This window comes from Pollicipes pollicipes, unplaced genomic scaffold (assembly GCF_011947565.3).
Source record: "Pollicipes pollicipes isolate AB1234 unplaced genomic scaffold, Ppol_2.1 Scaffold_4002;HRSCAF=4701_pilon_pilon_pilon, whole genome shotgun sequence".
Classification (NCBI taxonomy): Eukaryota; Metazoa; Arthropoda; class Thecostraca; order Pollicipedomorpha; family Pollicipedidae; genus Pollicipes; species Pollicipes pollicipes.
Window position 1 is genome coordinate 13,014,381 of NW_023596420.1, and position 15,138 is coordinate 13,029,518.

A 15,138-nucleotide genomic window follows, 5' to 3' on the forward strand; every position below is an offset into this window, starting at 1 on the left:
CGTCTCTTTTCTCCTTCTGTCTCTTGCGCAGCAGGTCTTCTTAGGATCTACGATATTTCATTTCAGATAGCCAGTCCGTCTCTGCTTTCTTTTTGAAAGGCGATGATAGCAGCAGCGATCCGTTTCGAGCCATCGTAGCTGTCAACCGCCAGAGCGGTGCTAGATCGTTAACGTTATAATCTATGGTGGCAGTGGTCTCAACCGGAACGAACAATCGGCGTCGTCGCCATCCTCCACCATGTACGGAACAGTGAATGAATACATGAACCCCTGCTCTCAGCTGACTGGTCAGCGCTGAGACCACTTGGTCCCGGAGCAGGCTCGGGGTCAGCACTAGCAGCCAGCGCTGGCTCAGCAGGCGGCGCGGGCTCAGCAGTCGGCGGGGAAGGCGACTCAGGCTCAGCAGCAGACACCGTTTCACTGGCGGACGAGCCACGACGCCCCTGGAGTTGTTTGGCCACCCTCCGCATCTCGCCAGCCTCCCTAGTCACAATCGTATCCCGGTCGTATGACCCCAAGGTAAGCTTCTGGTGCCTGCACTGGCCCATCATGGCAACCTCTTCCTGATACACTGTGCAGGCAATTGGGCATGGAAAACCGCACTGAGGCTTGCACTGGCATTTCGCGACATCAAGAAGCTTGTTGAATTTCGCAGTGGCGGAGTTGCTGTGTCACCGTCTTTCTTTCTTTGATTTCTTGCTGATAGCTCTGTTTGCATGATATCAATCCCTCTCAATCAATTTTGCCATGTATTTTAAATCATGAACAGGGGTCGTTTCGTCGATCCACAGTAACCTGATTTCTACTGTCGCGGTCTTAAGATGGTATTAGTGAGATTCCTTTTCGATGCGCTCAGTCACCTGATGTACCTCAAGGTTTTCCCGTAGTCGGCAGCTGGTGATGGGACAGTAGGGCCGGGTGGCCTGTCATAAAATGTTTTGCGCGCGACCGTGTAGCCTTCGGCATGCTCATGCAAGTAATTGTTCGAAAGAAATGTTTCAGTACAGGCAAAATTATGCTAAAAAGCCCATATCTCCCATGCAAAAAGCACCAACATCACAATGATGCGTTAGCAATAACGAACTTGAGCCTAACTCGGTCTGTTGGGGCATTTTCATAGCTGCACAGATTTGGGTTTAACTAAAAGTTAATGTTCTTTACTAAAAATTTGCTTAAAAGCTATTTGGCAATGTTTTGCTGATGCTCTTCGTGATGCTATTTCACACTTAATCTGCCAAGTACCAGAAGTGTGGAAAGTGGCAGCTTTGAGGCTCGGTGGAGGATGATTCCAGTGCGTAAAGTAGGTGGCGCTGGTATCGAATGCGGTTTTCTTGGCCTATCAAAGAAAAACTGCTCTCGCCTCACGAATATCAACATCGGTGCGGTGCGACAGACCTGAAAGCTTATCATCAACCCGCGTGCCAAGGAAAAACTTTGTCACAGCTGATTACAAGAGATTCACCCCCTCGATGACACATCCTAGTGTACATGCAAACTGCTTGGCTTGCAAAACACACATGGCTGCCAGTGGACAGGCATTACGCATCATGCTTCCTTCAAACATGCAAGCGATTTCAAGTAAACAGGCATCACGCATCGATTATGCATGCAAACGATTTCAATTAAAGAGGTATCGCGCATCACGAGTCAGGCATCATCCATACATGTAAGCGATTTAAGCTAGCACGCATCACACATCAAGACACTTCTCACATTCGCATAATCGACCACGATGAGCCCTGTACATTAAGATCTGGTCGCCAGGAATAGATTCACTTATTTTCCTGTCTGGATGCTCCTGTGCACTGTAGATGACGTTAAGCTCTAAAAGAGGGTATAGTGTCTACACCTCCCCGGATTTCAGCCTGGGCGTGTTTTGCCAAAAATTGGTCACCGAAAGGGGTATTCCCTGGTTTGTTTTTAGCCCCTCGCTGGTGTTTATTGCATCTGAAAACAAAAAGGGCGTATGGACTCCCGTATATGGACTATTTCCTCTATAATTTTTTCTTTCACACAGTTTGCACTTAATTTCGTGTACCACGTTTTCGCGTGCTTGAAAACCCCAGACCCAGACCCAGACCTAGACCCAGACACCTTGAAACCCAGACTTCCATAAATGGCATATATTGCCCCCCGCTTTAAGTCCAGCTAGACCAGGGATGGTCGACGCAGCTTCAGCTCCTAGAAACATTTAAAAAATGACTGGATGACGCGTGCCAGCTACTTGTCCCTTGTGGAAACTCAGCTTGTTTCGAGATGATGTATTATTTAATTTTAGCAAGTGCTGGAGGTGGCTTTTGCCCATTCCTTAAGCTAGTTTGCCTACGCAGCTGAACAGATTCATGGATTTATAGCTCGTTGTCTTTGAGGGAGTTTGTCCCTTTTGGGTATCGCAACGATTATCCAGAAAGCAGATATTTCATTCTTTATTCAGATCATGTTGATGACGCGTTTTACCACTTTCCATTGCGTGCGGGAGCTTGGTTGGCTTAATATGTCATTCAAGTTGAACCATGACCAGGGCTCTTAACTTTTTTAGCTTTCTCACCGCAGTTTACGACCAACGTCTGGAAAGCAGACCGCAGAAGCTTTGTTGACGCCACTGTCACTGAACGGCATTGACAGTTTGATTGGATTCTCCTCTGATTGGGTAGTCTGTGGTTACATTTTTGGGTAAGCCTCGAGATTTCAGCGTACGTTCCACAGAAGTGATTTGCTTTTTCCTTGCCGGTGGTGGCAATACGCCTCTGTGGCTTGCATGTTCCATGTTTTTTTTCTGTTTGGGCCCCGGTGAGTTTGACTCGAGACCGGTTTTGAAAGAATCAACCTTGGCCTCGTTTCCATTGCGCTCGGAAATCCGGATTCTGTGCAAAACGGTCATGCAAACAGCACTTGTAATCCGTATAAGGAACTACGTAATCAAAATCTGGTCCGGTCTCGGCAACCGGGCCAATGCCCACTTCCAGGTCGCTTGCTGGTCAGCCCGAGGAGTCGAGCGTGGTTCAGTTGACCACGTGCTAGTAGAGGGAACATTCGACACCATGAAGCCGGCTTCACCCATTATGTACCCCGATCACCCACATCTGACTGATCATCAAAACGCACGAAATTTCCAAATGCTTGGTCTGCGTCTGAGTGCGCAAAGCCCGCCGAGCACAGCGGTGTGCATTTGTATCGACATGAATGCCCGCCGCCTTCCCCGGCACATGAAGTTCATGGTGGAGGTGCCAGAGGCGTGCGGTTTGTGGCTTTACAAGGACAAGTGGGGCTTGCAGGCCGAGTCTTAACTTAAGCTGCTGAGCTTAACTTCAGCTAAGCCTGGATATTGCAGGCGCGCGGAACGAGCTCACCGATTCATTTTCTTTCATAGGTTTTAAATATGTGGAGCTGCGTAGCCGGTGTTGAGAAATGCCTTCAGAGCGGGAGGGATTGTCAGCCTTTCAGTACTAGACCGCACTGGACAAGCGTGTGGTGTGACTACACGGGGATATGTTCCAATGACGTTATTTTTTCTGGCACGTTTTAAATGCTTCTTTTTAAAGACTACATTGGAGAGTCTTTACATCAGATGGATTCCTCATATCAGCGGTTACTCTTAGCAGTGAGTATTGCGGAGTCATGAACCCCCAATCCTACCCCCACCGCCCGGTCGTAAAATGCCGGCTAAACGACGATAACGACTTGCGATAAACACTCAAAGGCAGTGTTTCTTATTTGTATGGGGTTTTGAACTGAAATAACCATCTTGAAGATCATACTGTGCAGTTCACAAATCTGTCATTCTTCGACCCAAACCCCTTAGTTTCTGAGATAGACGTCCGCGAAGATAAGCACACTTCTTCGGGGAGCCTATTTCAAGGTCACCCAGGCATACGTGACGTCATAATCACGTCATTCAAATCATACCGTTCCATAACGCATGCGGCAATCAAGGCTAATAAGAATATGATCGTCGAGTCGTTCGTGAGCACGATGTTCTGATATTATGACTGTCAATTGACTCTTAATTAATGTTGTGCACAGTAAAATGACTTACGCAAACAATGACGTATTACGGAGCATATTTGCTAAACGGAGATACTGTGTTGTCTAGTGCAGTCTATTCCATTTAAAAGTATACCAAGCGTTATAACTAATATCCCCAAATCTGTCAAAATTCCGTGTCCTTTAAAGTGCCGCTATGCTTGCACGGTCCATCGTGTCGCGTCACGTCACTTGACCCTTAGCGCGGCCGCTGCCACCGGCCGCAGGGCATCACAGTCAGGGGCAAGGACGAGCGCCTGAATTAACTTAAATCCACTCCGCCATAAGCAGACGGATCGGAAGGTACGTACTCCAGCCGGCTAAGTATGGGACGGGGAGGCACTTAACAACATTCCTTCGGATTTGTTGCCGCCTTATGCGAGAACACGCACCTGAGCCACTGTCCTGCTCGTTCCATCCCAAACAGGGCGCCTCCCGGAGAAGAATATGATTGTGCTGACCCCGTTCGCGCATTGACGTACCGGCCGTGCGGTTAAAACAAGACCATGGATAGGTCCCACTCCGCTGAAGCCCGCGCCCTGACAAGGACTTGAGCGCTGACCCATCTCGCACTCAGTTCGGCAATTTCAAACATCACAGCATGTATATGAGGTTAGTCAGTGTTCGCATGCGCAGCTTTGACCAGCGGTCGGCCCGTGCCGAGGACACCGAAGATTCGTCCACCTACAACGTCTCGAACGCGGAAAAGAACACAGCAGCCTTAAGCGGTAGTATGAGGCCGAATTTCCAAATTTTTGCCACGAGTTAAATAGCTATCGATCGTATAGCACAATATTGTTGGCCCTCGCTACCCCAGGGGAGCGTGAACAGCTGTCCTGTCCGACCAGAAAATTCGAAATCGGACAGAAGCGGAACTGCATGATAAGAACAACTGGATACAAACTGTGGGTGCAAACTGTTCCGGAGGGCACATATTTCGAAAGAGGCTGTCGACACCAGTGATGAAAGCTTTAGAACACTCAGAGATACAAAAACACCCCACATTTCTTCGTCTGAAATGTTCGGATCGCGGAACCCCGTACACATGCAAAGCACGATCCAATGAGGTTATTCCAAGAGTGAAAGGATCCTGCCTCCCCAGCCACACCTTCAAACCCACAGACCGCCATCCACCCTCAAGACCTCATGATACATACACACCTGCTGAGGACCGCTCCCGGCTGCGATGGCTGCGGTCAGAGCCAAAAACTGCAGCGGCGTTTCCCGGATTACACTCGGCCGCTCACCGCGGGTGGACCGCTCTACGATCACGGCTTCCAGCAAAGACGCAGAGTTCGCCAGAGGGCGAGCATCTCGAGATCCGCCAGGGAATTTCCGGCCGCCGGCCGGTACCACTCCCACACGCCCGCGCGCGCGTGCTACCCCCCCCCCCCCCTCCCCCTGCCCGTGCCGGCCGAAGCTCCGGGTGTGACGGAAGCTTCGCGCCGCGCGCTTTGCCGCCGCCGTCGGGTGCAGTTGTAGTGAGCATGATCACGCCTGTCGAGGACGGCCCATTGACATCGTGCTTGAACATCGAGACGGAAACGGCTGCGCCGTGCTAGGTTCGGTGCGGTTGTGCGTGCTAGGCTAGCTTCAGCACGTCAGCTGCTAGGTTCGGTGCGGTTGTGCGTGCTAGGCTAGCTTCAGCACGTCAGCTGCTAGGTTCGGTGCGGTTGTGTAGGCTAGGCTAGCTTCAGCACGTCAGCTGCTAGGTTCGGTGCAGTTTTGCGTGCTAGGATAGGTTCAGCACGTCAGCTGCAGCTAGATGTACATCACTCGAGTTAAACATATGCCACGCGTTACAGAACACGGAAGCACACCTTTTGCGGCATGCGACAAGCAGGGTGATGACAGACCTGTCATTATCCTGTGTCTGATAACATAACATAAAACAATGCTACCTGTCGGCTTTGGCTACCCTCAGCAGATCGGTCTGATCAAGGCGTTGGACTTTCTCTCTTCCTGAGCTTGGCAGGCAGATGCGCACTGATGTTAGGCATTCCCGTGCGCATTTGCAATAGATGTTTGATTGGTTGGTTGACTTGGAGCCTGGCAACATTTGATAGATTTCATCAACGAATGCCATGCATTTGGGAAAGTCGGCATTTTTGGTGACTGTGACTGAAATCATTTTCGCTGGATGTTAGTCACAACAAATTGAGCAACACGTCCACGCAGCTTCAAGCCCAATATCTTTTCACTTCGGCGTACTCTGTTCACAAACACATTTGGAAACACAGTGGTCGCTGTCCTGTGCACTTCTGGCGCACTCATTGGTCGGGGGCGTTGACGCATTTTGGTCGGAGGGCGTTGACCCATTGGTCGGAGGGCGTTGACCCATTGATCAGGGGCGTTGACCCATTGATCAGGGGCGTTGACCCATTGATCAGGGGCGTTGACCCATTGGTCGGAGGGCGTTGACCCATTGGTCGGAGGCCGTTGACCCATTGGTCGGAGGGCGTTGATCCATTAGTCGGAGGGCGCTGACCTATTGGTCGGAGGGCGTTAACCCATTGGTCGGAGGGCGTTGACCCATTGGTCGGAGGGCGTTGATCCATTGGTCGGAGGGCGTTGATCAATTGGTCGGAGGGCGCTGACCTATTGGTCGGAGGCCGTTGACTCATTGCTCGGAGGGTGACGGGATCACTGTTGTAATTTATAGACAGCGTCCGCATTGACCCGCGCCGTGCAGCTGACTTCACGTCTTTATCTGGCCTGATTACTGTGATCTGATCTCGGTCTTGCTAACACCCCACAGCAGGCGGACCCATGGTTTGCGTGAGGGACGCATGACGCTGGCACACGTATGCGCCTTCGTGGGTTGACGGGTGGACGGTTCAGGCTCAGCCAGCGCGATGTCCGTCCCTTGCTACGTCATAATATGTCGGTCTCGCGTCGGGATGCCAATCCGAGACCGGGACACGAACCCGAGACCCCCCGCATGGGACTCCGACACGGCCCTACCACCTTCATCAAAGACGCTGTCACGGTGGCTTTAGTCTCGCGTGTTGGTGCCGGTGACGCTCACTGTACACGCGACTGCGCCGTACACTCCAGTTCTGGTGGCGGAGGAACCTAGCCGCACGGCAGTCTACCACCCCCGTGTTGACGGAGCTGTGCTCGAACAGTACCCCGGGGCGCACCGCGTACACTTGTACACCCCGTACGACTCCGGACCAGACGGGAGCACGCAACCTTCGTGCAGTCCCCAGACGGTGTGTCGACGTTGGCAGCGGTCTTCTTGGCGCGCGCGCTCTCACGGCCGCGGTTCATGATGATGATGATGATTTTGAAGTCTGAAGTTTATGGGTAGGAGACCCGTTGTGAACATCCGCCACAGCATTTGGCAGTATCAGCTACGGCCCCGGCGGGTTGTCTGTTTTACTCTTTCCGACGCGTTCGAGGTTGTGACATCGGTACAGCGGCCAGACACATGCGCCGCCTTGATTAACAAGTGACGGCGACATCCGTCAATCGCCGCTACCGCAACACCACCGTCCTGTTATATCGGTTATATTGATAAACTGCCAGCTGTATAGTTCCATAATGCCGTGTCCAACTGTTAGCCGGACAGCACTGCGAGCAACGGAAGCATTACAGACCGGCCAAAGACGAGGAAAATCACCACGAGGCTCAACTCGAGAGGAATCACCACAAAGGCAGACGACCGTCGTGACTATGTACAGTTTATACAAACGGCGCTTAAACTTGTGCAAACACTACACTACAGCCTACTGCTCCGCCGCTCGGCAATAAATACGCTAGTAAAATCGCCTAATCTGCTGTAGGATGAACAGACAACGCAAACAACGGCGTAAACATGGTATTTTGCGTCTCCGAAGGAGCAAACAAACATCCAACGAGCGATGCAGTTCCCTCTCTAAACACGGGAAAGTATGGCCAGCAGGGGCCTCGCCGCCCGCTTGATCGAGACTTGCGATGCCGACGGCCAGCCCGTCCTAATGTTGGCCTATGATAAACCCTCCCCACCGACGCAACGACTCCAGGCCCGATCCCACGGAGTATTACTATAGGGAAGCAGAGGCGCAGCCGGCACCAATGGAGAACTGCTCGTATTGCGTGTCCGACCAATCACAGACGTCTGACCAACGGCGACGATTCCGGTGCGTGCTAGAGGCTAGTGACCAGCTACCTAACGCTTACAAACGGGGACAAAACGCCCCATGCCCCGACACACGACACGAACAACGCAACAACACACGATGTAGAAGCAACGGGTTGCACCAGTCGCAACGGAATTCACTACGATTTGTAACAAACGAGTCGTTATCTGCGTGTTTTGATAACCGTTCCATCGCGGCCCGCGCGCGCGCCGCCGGCCGCGGCGGCGGCGGCGGCGCCGGCCCCTCCGATTCGATGTAGGCGAGCACTCCGCTCCGCTGACCGCGCCGCTGGCGGCGGCGCCGGCGATCACCACGCGCGCCGCCGCCGCCAGTGGTGCGGCCGGAATGTAACGTCACCGGCGCCGGACGGCCAGAGCTGGCCGTGCCGGCTGCTAGCGAGCTGGGGTTCCAGGCAGGACGGGGCGAGAGGGAAGGCGACGGCAGGGGCGGGCAAGGAAGGGGGTGTCGGAGGAGAGCAGAGAGGATGGCAAGCATCGACGCCGCGCCGCCGCGAGGTGTCACTGGTAGGCGGGAGGCAACAGCCCCTATCCCCCCTAGCCGGCACAGATAGACCGAGGGAGACACCATTCGTGCCGGCTGACCAGGGACGGGCTGCTGGACGGCACCGACCGCCGACCGCAGACTAGCCCCCCGGCCGTCCCGATGACCGGTAGCGGACAGGTCTCCGGCCCACAGGCGGCGTCGCCCACAGGCGCGTCCCCGGCCAGCCGATCGCGACCGGCCGGCGCCGCCGCGGCGTCGACGGGCGGGGCTGACGGCGGGTGCGGATTGCCGGGCGCAGCCTACGGGTGCCGCCCGGCCGCCTACGCGTTCTTCAGCAGGCTGTTGGCCCGGTCGTTGGCCAGCTTCAGGCGGGCCTCGTTCGACTGGCTCTGGAACACGGTTCGGGGCGTGGTCAGTGGGAGCCAGGCGTCACCGATCGGGCGGGCCTCGGCGCGCGTCAGAGCGCCCGTCCGCGGCCGCCGCGACCGACGCGGAGACGCCGCGTCACCGGCCGGCAGGCCGGCCGATCACCGTCACAATCGCCAGGCCGATCGCTGGTGAAGCCGGCGACCCGCGACCCCTCAAGCCCGCAACGGGTCACAGAAGCGTGACGCTTCCACACGCCAGTCGAGGACGGCTCTACATCCGCAGCGAATCCATTCATATTTACACCAAACAAAGCAGCGAGCCAGGCCGGCTCCACAGTCAACACTTGGCCGTCGCAACCTCCGTCCCCCCTCCCCCCTCCCCCCCCCCCCCCCCCCCCGATCCCGGTCCGGCCAACGTCGCCGACGCGACGCTGCGGGGCCACCACGCACGTGAACGACGCGTGGGACGGTCGCTGGCGGCGGCGTCAGCTGGCGGGCCGCCGCTACTGCGCGCCAAGCGCACACAAGCACATGCGCAACAGTCCAGTGCAGCAGGCAGCGGACGTGGCGGTCATGCAGTGGGAGGAGCGGGCGGGAGCAGGCACGGAGCGCCGGCGGCGCCGAGACGTGCCTCAGCGAGCTGCGGCGCCCTGGACCTGAACGTCAGGGATGTCCCCGACCGACGGCAGGTGGCGGCTACCCCATCGAATGCTCAGTCAGACGGGCTGTATAATTTACGCGCCACGAATTAGGATAGACCGCGGCATGCAACTTCATAGTGCGCGTCATGTTCATTTCTTGTCTCAATTTCACTATCATTTACCGATGAATTCTTGGGAAAAAATACCAATGGACGGTAGATCGCTTATTTTGGTAGCAGACGTACTTCGTGTTCACTGTTCAAAACGCACCTCCCCGTAAGGCGGTGCGGCTTTCTCTAACGTCGGCAAACGTCTGCTGACAATCATAGGGCTGCATGCAGCCTCTGTTGTGCGTGTGTACGTAAGTGGCCTGTACGATGCCTGATTATGCGAGATAAAAACTGCGGGAAGCGCCGGTGTGCAACCAGCGCCCGCTGTTTTGAAAAGACTGGCGCGTGCTGACGTGGTTTTTCGGGTGCACAGCAGAGCTGGGACAATAGAGCCCTCCAATGGTCAGGGGGACCCATGGGTACCCGTATGGAATGGGTGGCAGGCTGGATTCGAGAGAAATTCTGGGAAGATCACGAGCGTGGGTATGGGCATGAGCATCAGTTGCGTGGCAAATGCTCCACGCAGTACCAAAAATATGGCAAGCGGTCCTCTTCCTCTGCCGCTAAGCCCAAGCCTTCGAATGCGGCGGACGGATGGGTAACGGGTGGGTGGGACAGGTATAGACTGGGCAGAGGACGGGTACGATCAAGACGCCGTGGCCAATGTGTGAGCTGGATAGACTGAAGGCTCTCCCACACAAGCACGCTGCACTGTATACGCGGGTAAACTCGATTGCAATGACCTCTTTCTCATTAAAACCTAATCTTAACAAACCGCATTGACGGCGCCCGGCTCGGAAAGCCAGAAACGAAGAGAATGCTGTGTGCTTCTGGAGCCCATCCTCCAAACAGCGCGTTCTACGGCAGACCATACTGTGATCACCGATATTCTAATCGGGCAAGACACCGGGGGACCTCTTTCGCATCGAGTGAAGCGACACAGCGGGCGTCCCACACCTTCTTACTTTCCAGGCACGAGCCCCAGGGTTGGCACATAGTGCCGCCGGATCACGAGATCCCGCCTCCGCTGTCTCTCGACTATGGTGACGGCGAAAAATTCCAGTTGTGCGCACCGCACACCTGTCTGTCAGGGGTTCTAAAGACGCTGCCTGCATGCCAATCCACGACAAAACTCAACTGCGGACGGCTCGTCTACGCTTACGTCATCGCGTTCTATCTGCACTGGACTCGGAGTCCGTGTAGCCAACGTCTGCCGACTACATTTGACCGTACGCAACAGGCTTGCCGACAGACTAATCTAAGTCTTGTTCGGACTCGTGTAACCGCCTGCGGCTACAATGCAGCCGTACGCGGGCTCCTCGGGCGGCTAGCCATCCTTCAACCGCAAGGCATGGTGTTCCGTGTCACAGGGACTACAAGCTCAGAACAGACAACATCAAGAGCAGCGAGTAGCCTGCCCACGGCGGGCGAGCGCGCCAGACTACGGACGGACGAGAGCGCCACGGAGACCAAACCAAAGCCGAGGAAGATGGGCGGGAGAACTCAACACGGACAAAAGCATTACGAACATCAAACCGAACGGAAGAAAGATAGCAGAGGAAAATCAAGACGGACGAAAAAGCGCTAGGGAGACAAGAAAGCAAGTTCGAGAAATATCAAAAGGATCCGATCGACGGGCAAGTCACAAAAAGCACTGAGACCCGGGAACACAGAAAGTTGTCAACTAACGAAAACGGAAAGTTGATGCCACCTCAGAACAAAAACCCGAAACAAGGTTTACAAAAAAGACAGGTCTGAGGGCTCGTTTTAAGGTCAGAACAAAGATATGTGCGAGAACAACTCATTCGTCACTTAATGAAAGGATACGTGGAGCAACAAGGGGCTCCATTGAAAATATGTATAGGTACTATGGGACGATATATGGATATTAATAACAACATTATTACGACAAAACACAGGTACTATGGGACGATATATGAATATCAATAACAACATTATTACCACACAAAAAAAACAAGTACTATGGGACGATGTATGGATATTAATAACAACATTATTACAAAAAAAAACAAGTGGAATGATTACATGACCAAGACACGAAAACAGGAAAGAAAAGAAGAGTAACAGAAATTGAGGTTGAGAAGAAGAAACAGGGAGCTAGAGAGGAGGGAAGAAAGAGCAAGTACGAGAAACATACATTTACTTTGCGTTTAGGCGGATTTCAAAAGCTTTCCAGCTCTGTTGGATGCCGCGGCGACGTGCGACGCGTTAGAGTTGGCCTACAAACAGACGGGAGCAGTGTTGGCGGTGCGGCGCGGCAGGACTGCGCCTAGCAGCCGGGGCGCGGGGAAGGCGGGGAGGCAGGCACGCGGCGGGCCCGGGCCCGGTGCACGTGAGGGCGGGCCGGCCGTCTGCACAGGCGGCGGTGACGCGCAGGGAGGGGCGTGCCGCGACACACACGTCTACACACCGAGGGGCGCACACAGAGGGCCGGAGGATGGTCACGCAGGGCGGGCGGTGCCGGTGAGCGGAGGGCACACTACGGAGCTGGGCCAGCCGGCGCCGCCGCCGACGGCGGCGGCGGCGGCGGTGGGTGGCGGCCGGCTCAACACACGACACACGCAGAGCCGGAGAGGGCGGTGCGGCGGGCGGGGCGGCGGCGGTGCCGAAGGGTCACACGCCATGCCGGGTTCCCGGTCCTCTGTACAGCGGCGGCGGCGGCGCTCGGCGGCCGCCGCCCTCTCTAGACTGCAAGCCGCGCCCATGCAGCAGCGAGTCCCTCTAGCGGCGGCGCCGTGCCGGGCCCAAACGGCGCGATGGCACGGGCCACGTGACGGGACCAGGTCCGACGGGCGCAGGCGCCGGACGCCTCGCATAACCCCAGAACCACACCCAGACACGAGACACCAGCGCTGACCCCGGCGAACCACACCCAGACACCAGCGCCGACCCCGGCGAACCACACCCAGACACGAGACACCAGCGCCGACTCCGGCGAACCACACCCAGACACGAGACACCAGCGCCGACTCCGGCGAACCACACCCAGACACCAGCGCCGACTCCCGGCGAACCACGCCCAGACACGAGACACCCCCGCACCGACTCCGGCGAACCACACCCAGACACGAGACACCAGCGCCGACTCCGGCGAACCACGCCCAGACACTAGCGGCCGACCCCGGCAAACCACACCCAGACACGAGACAACCAGCGCCGACTCCAGCGAACCACACCCAGACACCAGCGCCGACCCCGGCAAACCACACCCAGACACGAGACACCAGCGCCGACCCCGACACGCCGCGGCCTGTACTCGGCATGCGCCGTCAGAGACAAGCCACCCACAAGAAACCACAAAGCTACCGACTTACAGACGCCACAAGCATCGAAGTAAATCATATAGTTGCAGGACACCTCCTCCTGACCATGTCCTTTCACCCAGCGACGCACAGACAACAACAAACACCTAGCATTACGGTGGATGTTGGCGGTGGAGGCCTAGCCTGCCCACCTCCCCATGCCACACCAGCCAACTGACTACCTGCAGAGTACACTCTCGATCCGACTATAGGCATCACAACGTCACGACATGAAACCCGGGCACGTCGGCACAGTAATGTTTCTACTCTACTGCTTTCCGTCTGTACCAGACAGAGGTCCGGCACCAGACCAAACGCAGGCCCAGTACAAAGCCGTGGTCAAAACCAGACCAGATCTCGCCCAGTGCTGATAGCTCCAGTTCCAGCGCCCCAGACAATCCCAGCCGTCTCAGCATCTGGTCAGATACAGAACCCAGAGCTAGACCAGACACAGACCTGGCACCGACATCATGAACACAGCCCGACCCGCGACCATTCGCAGCACACCAGACACGGCCCCCAGTCCCCCAGCCAGGGGATAGATAGCCCCGCATCGGACCAGACATGAACACACAAAGCCGACCCGCGCCAGTCGCAGCACCAGACCACGGCCCAGTCCCAGCCAGGGGAAAGCTCAGCATTGGACCAGACATGAAACATACCAAAGCACGACGCAAGCCGACTACAATTCAGACAACAGACAAACCCAGCAGCAGCACACCAGCTTTTGCACCAAGGCACCAGCATCAGACTGACCAGCCTTGCAGTCGTAACACTTATCCTATTGTCAGTGTCAGACATAGTCACACAGCATGCAGCACAGTGCCCGTACCACACATCGCCCCAGCACCATACACTCGCCACAGACGGACACAATGACGGACACAATCCCAGAAACAGCGCCGGACACAAGCCCAGAAACAGCACTAGCCACGGTCCTAGCCTAAACATTAGTGCCCCAACTCCCAGCACCACCATCGGACACTTCCCCGCACCAGCACCATACACTATCCCGCACCAAACAACCCTCAGCACCAGCACCAGCACCAGCACCAGCATCAAACACGGGCCCTGTAGTGACCCGTGCAGTCCGCGGCCCCGAGCCACCGTTAGGGCACAGCGACACCTTGGCGGTTATTCCCACTTTGGCTTGTCTTGGCTCACCTTGGCGCTTATCCGCTCCACCTGCCGGTTCTGGTTGTCCAGCTCTGAGCCCATATCCATGGCCATGTTGCGCAGGTTGCCGACCATCGTGTTCACCTGTTCCATGTTGCCTTCCATCTCGTCCTCACGCGCGTCGTTGGTTATTCTGCGGGCGGAGAAGGACCGGAGTTGGGGCAACCGGCGGCGGCCGGCACAACCCGCTTCAGCCGCAGCCTGGCATGTCAGAGCGTGGCGGGCACCGCCCGCTTCAGCCGCACCTCGCAGGTCAGAGCGCGGCGGGCACCACCCGCTTCAGCCGCAGCCTCGCAGGTCAGAGCGCGGCGGGCACCACCCGCTTCAGCCGCAGCCTCGCAAGTCAGATCGCGGCGGGCACCACCCGCTTCAGCCGCAGCCTCGCGGTCAGATCGCGGCGGGCGCCGCTAACATTCAGCTGACCTTTTCCTGGGCTGTTCGTTTGGCGTTTTGGGCGCTGCTACTGCGGGGTCGTGGAGCATCCGTGGCTAAACTTTTGCTGCAGGGGTTAGACATGGTAGCTATGGTGACAAACTTGCCAGAAGGGCAACGTCCACCGCGGACAGGCATTTCAGCAGAGTACAGCGGAAAAGCTGCCACTCGAAAACAAGAAAAGTGGTTGATGACCAGGGTTGGGGTTGGTTACTGTGGGGGTTTACCCGGTTGCAGCCATCTCTATGACCCGACTGTTGTCAACTAATTAACGCCACTTCATCACGGCGGGTTCCTCCATGGCTAACCTGTGAAAGCCAACTTTCCGCCAACGTTTCTGATTTGTTCGATGACCCGCAAGTCGTGGTCCAGTCAACCGGAGTGCAGGCGGAGTGGCGTTCACGCCTCAGTGTCTCAGGTGTTCGCCACCCAACTCA

General features: G+C 55.9%; 1 long non-coding RNA gene across 1 annotated transcript; it reads right to left on the reverse strand.

Annotated features, from left to right (window-relative positions):
* Nucleotides 1–7,520: 7,520 nt before the first annotated feature.
* Nucleotides 7,521–14,400, reverse strand: LOC119093930 (uncharacterized). The gene is made up of 2 exons (XR_005093720.1): nucleotides 14,258–14,400; nucleotides 7,521–9,040 (listed from the first exon to the last, which is right to left on the reverse strand). It is a non-coding gene; the product is annotated as an uncharacterized LOC119093930 (long non-coding RNA).
* Between the last annotated feature and the right edge of the window lie 738 nt (nucleotides 14,401–15,138).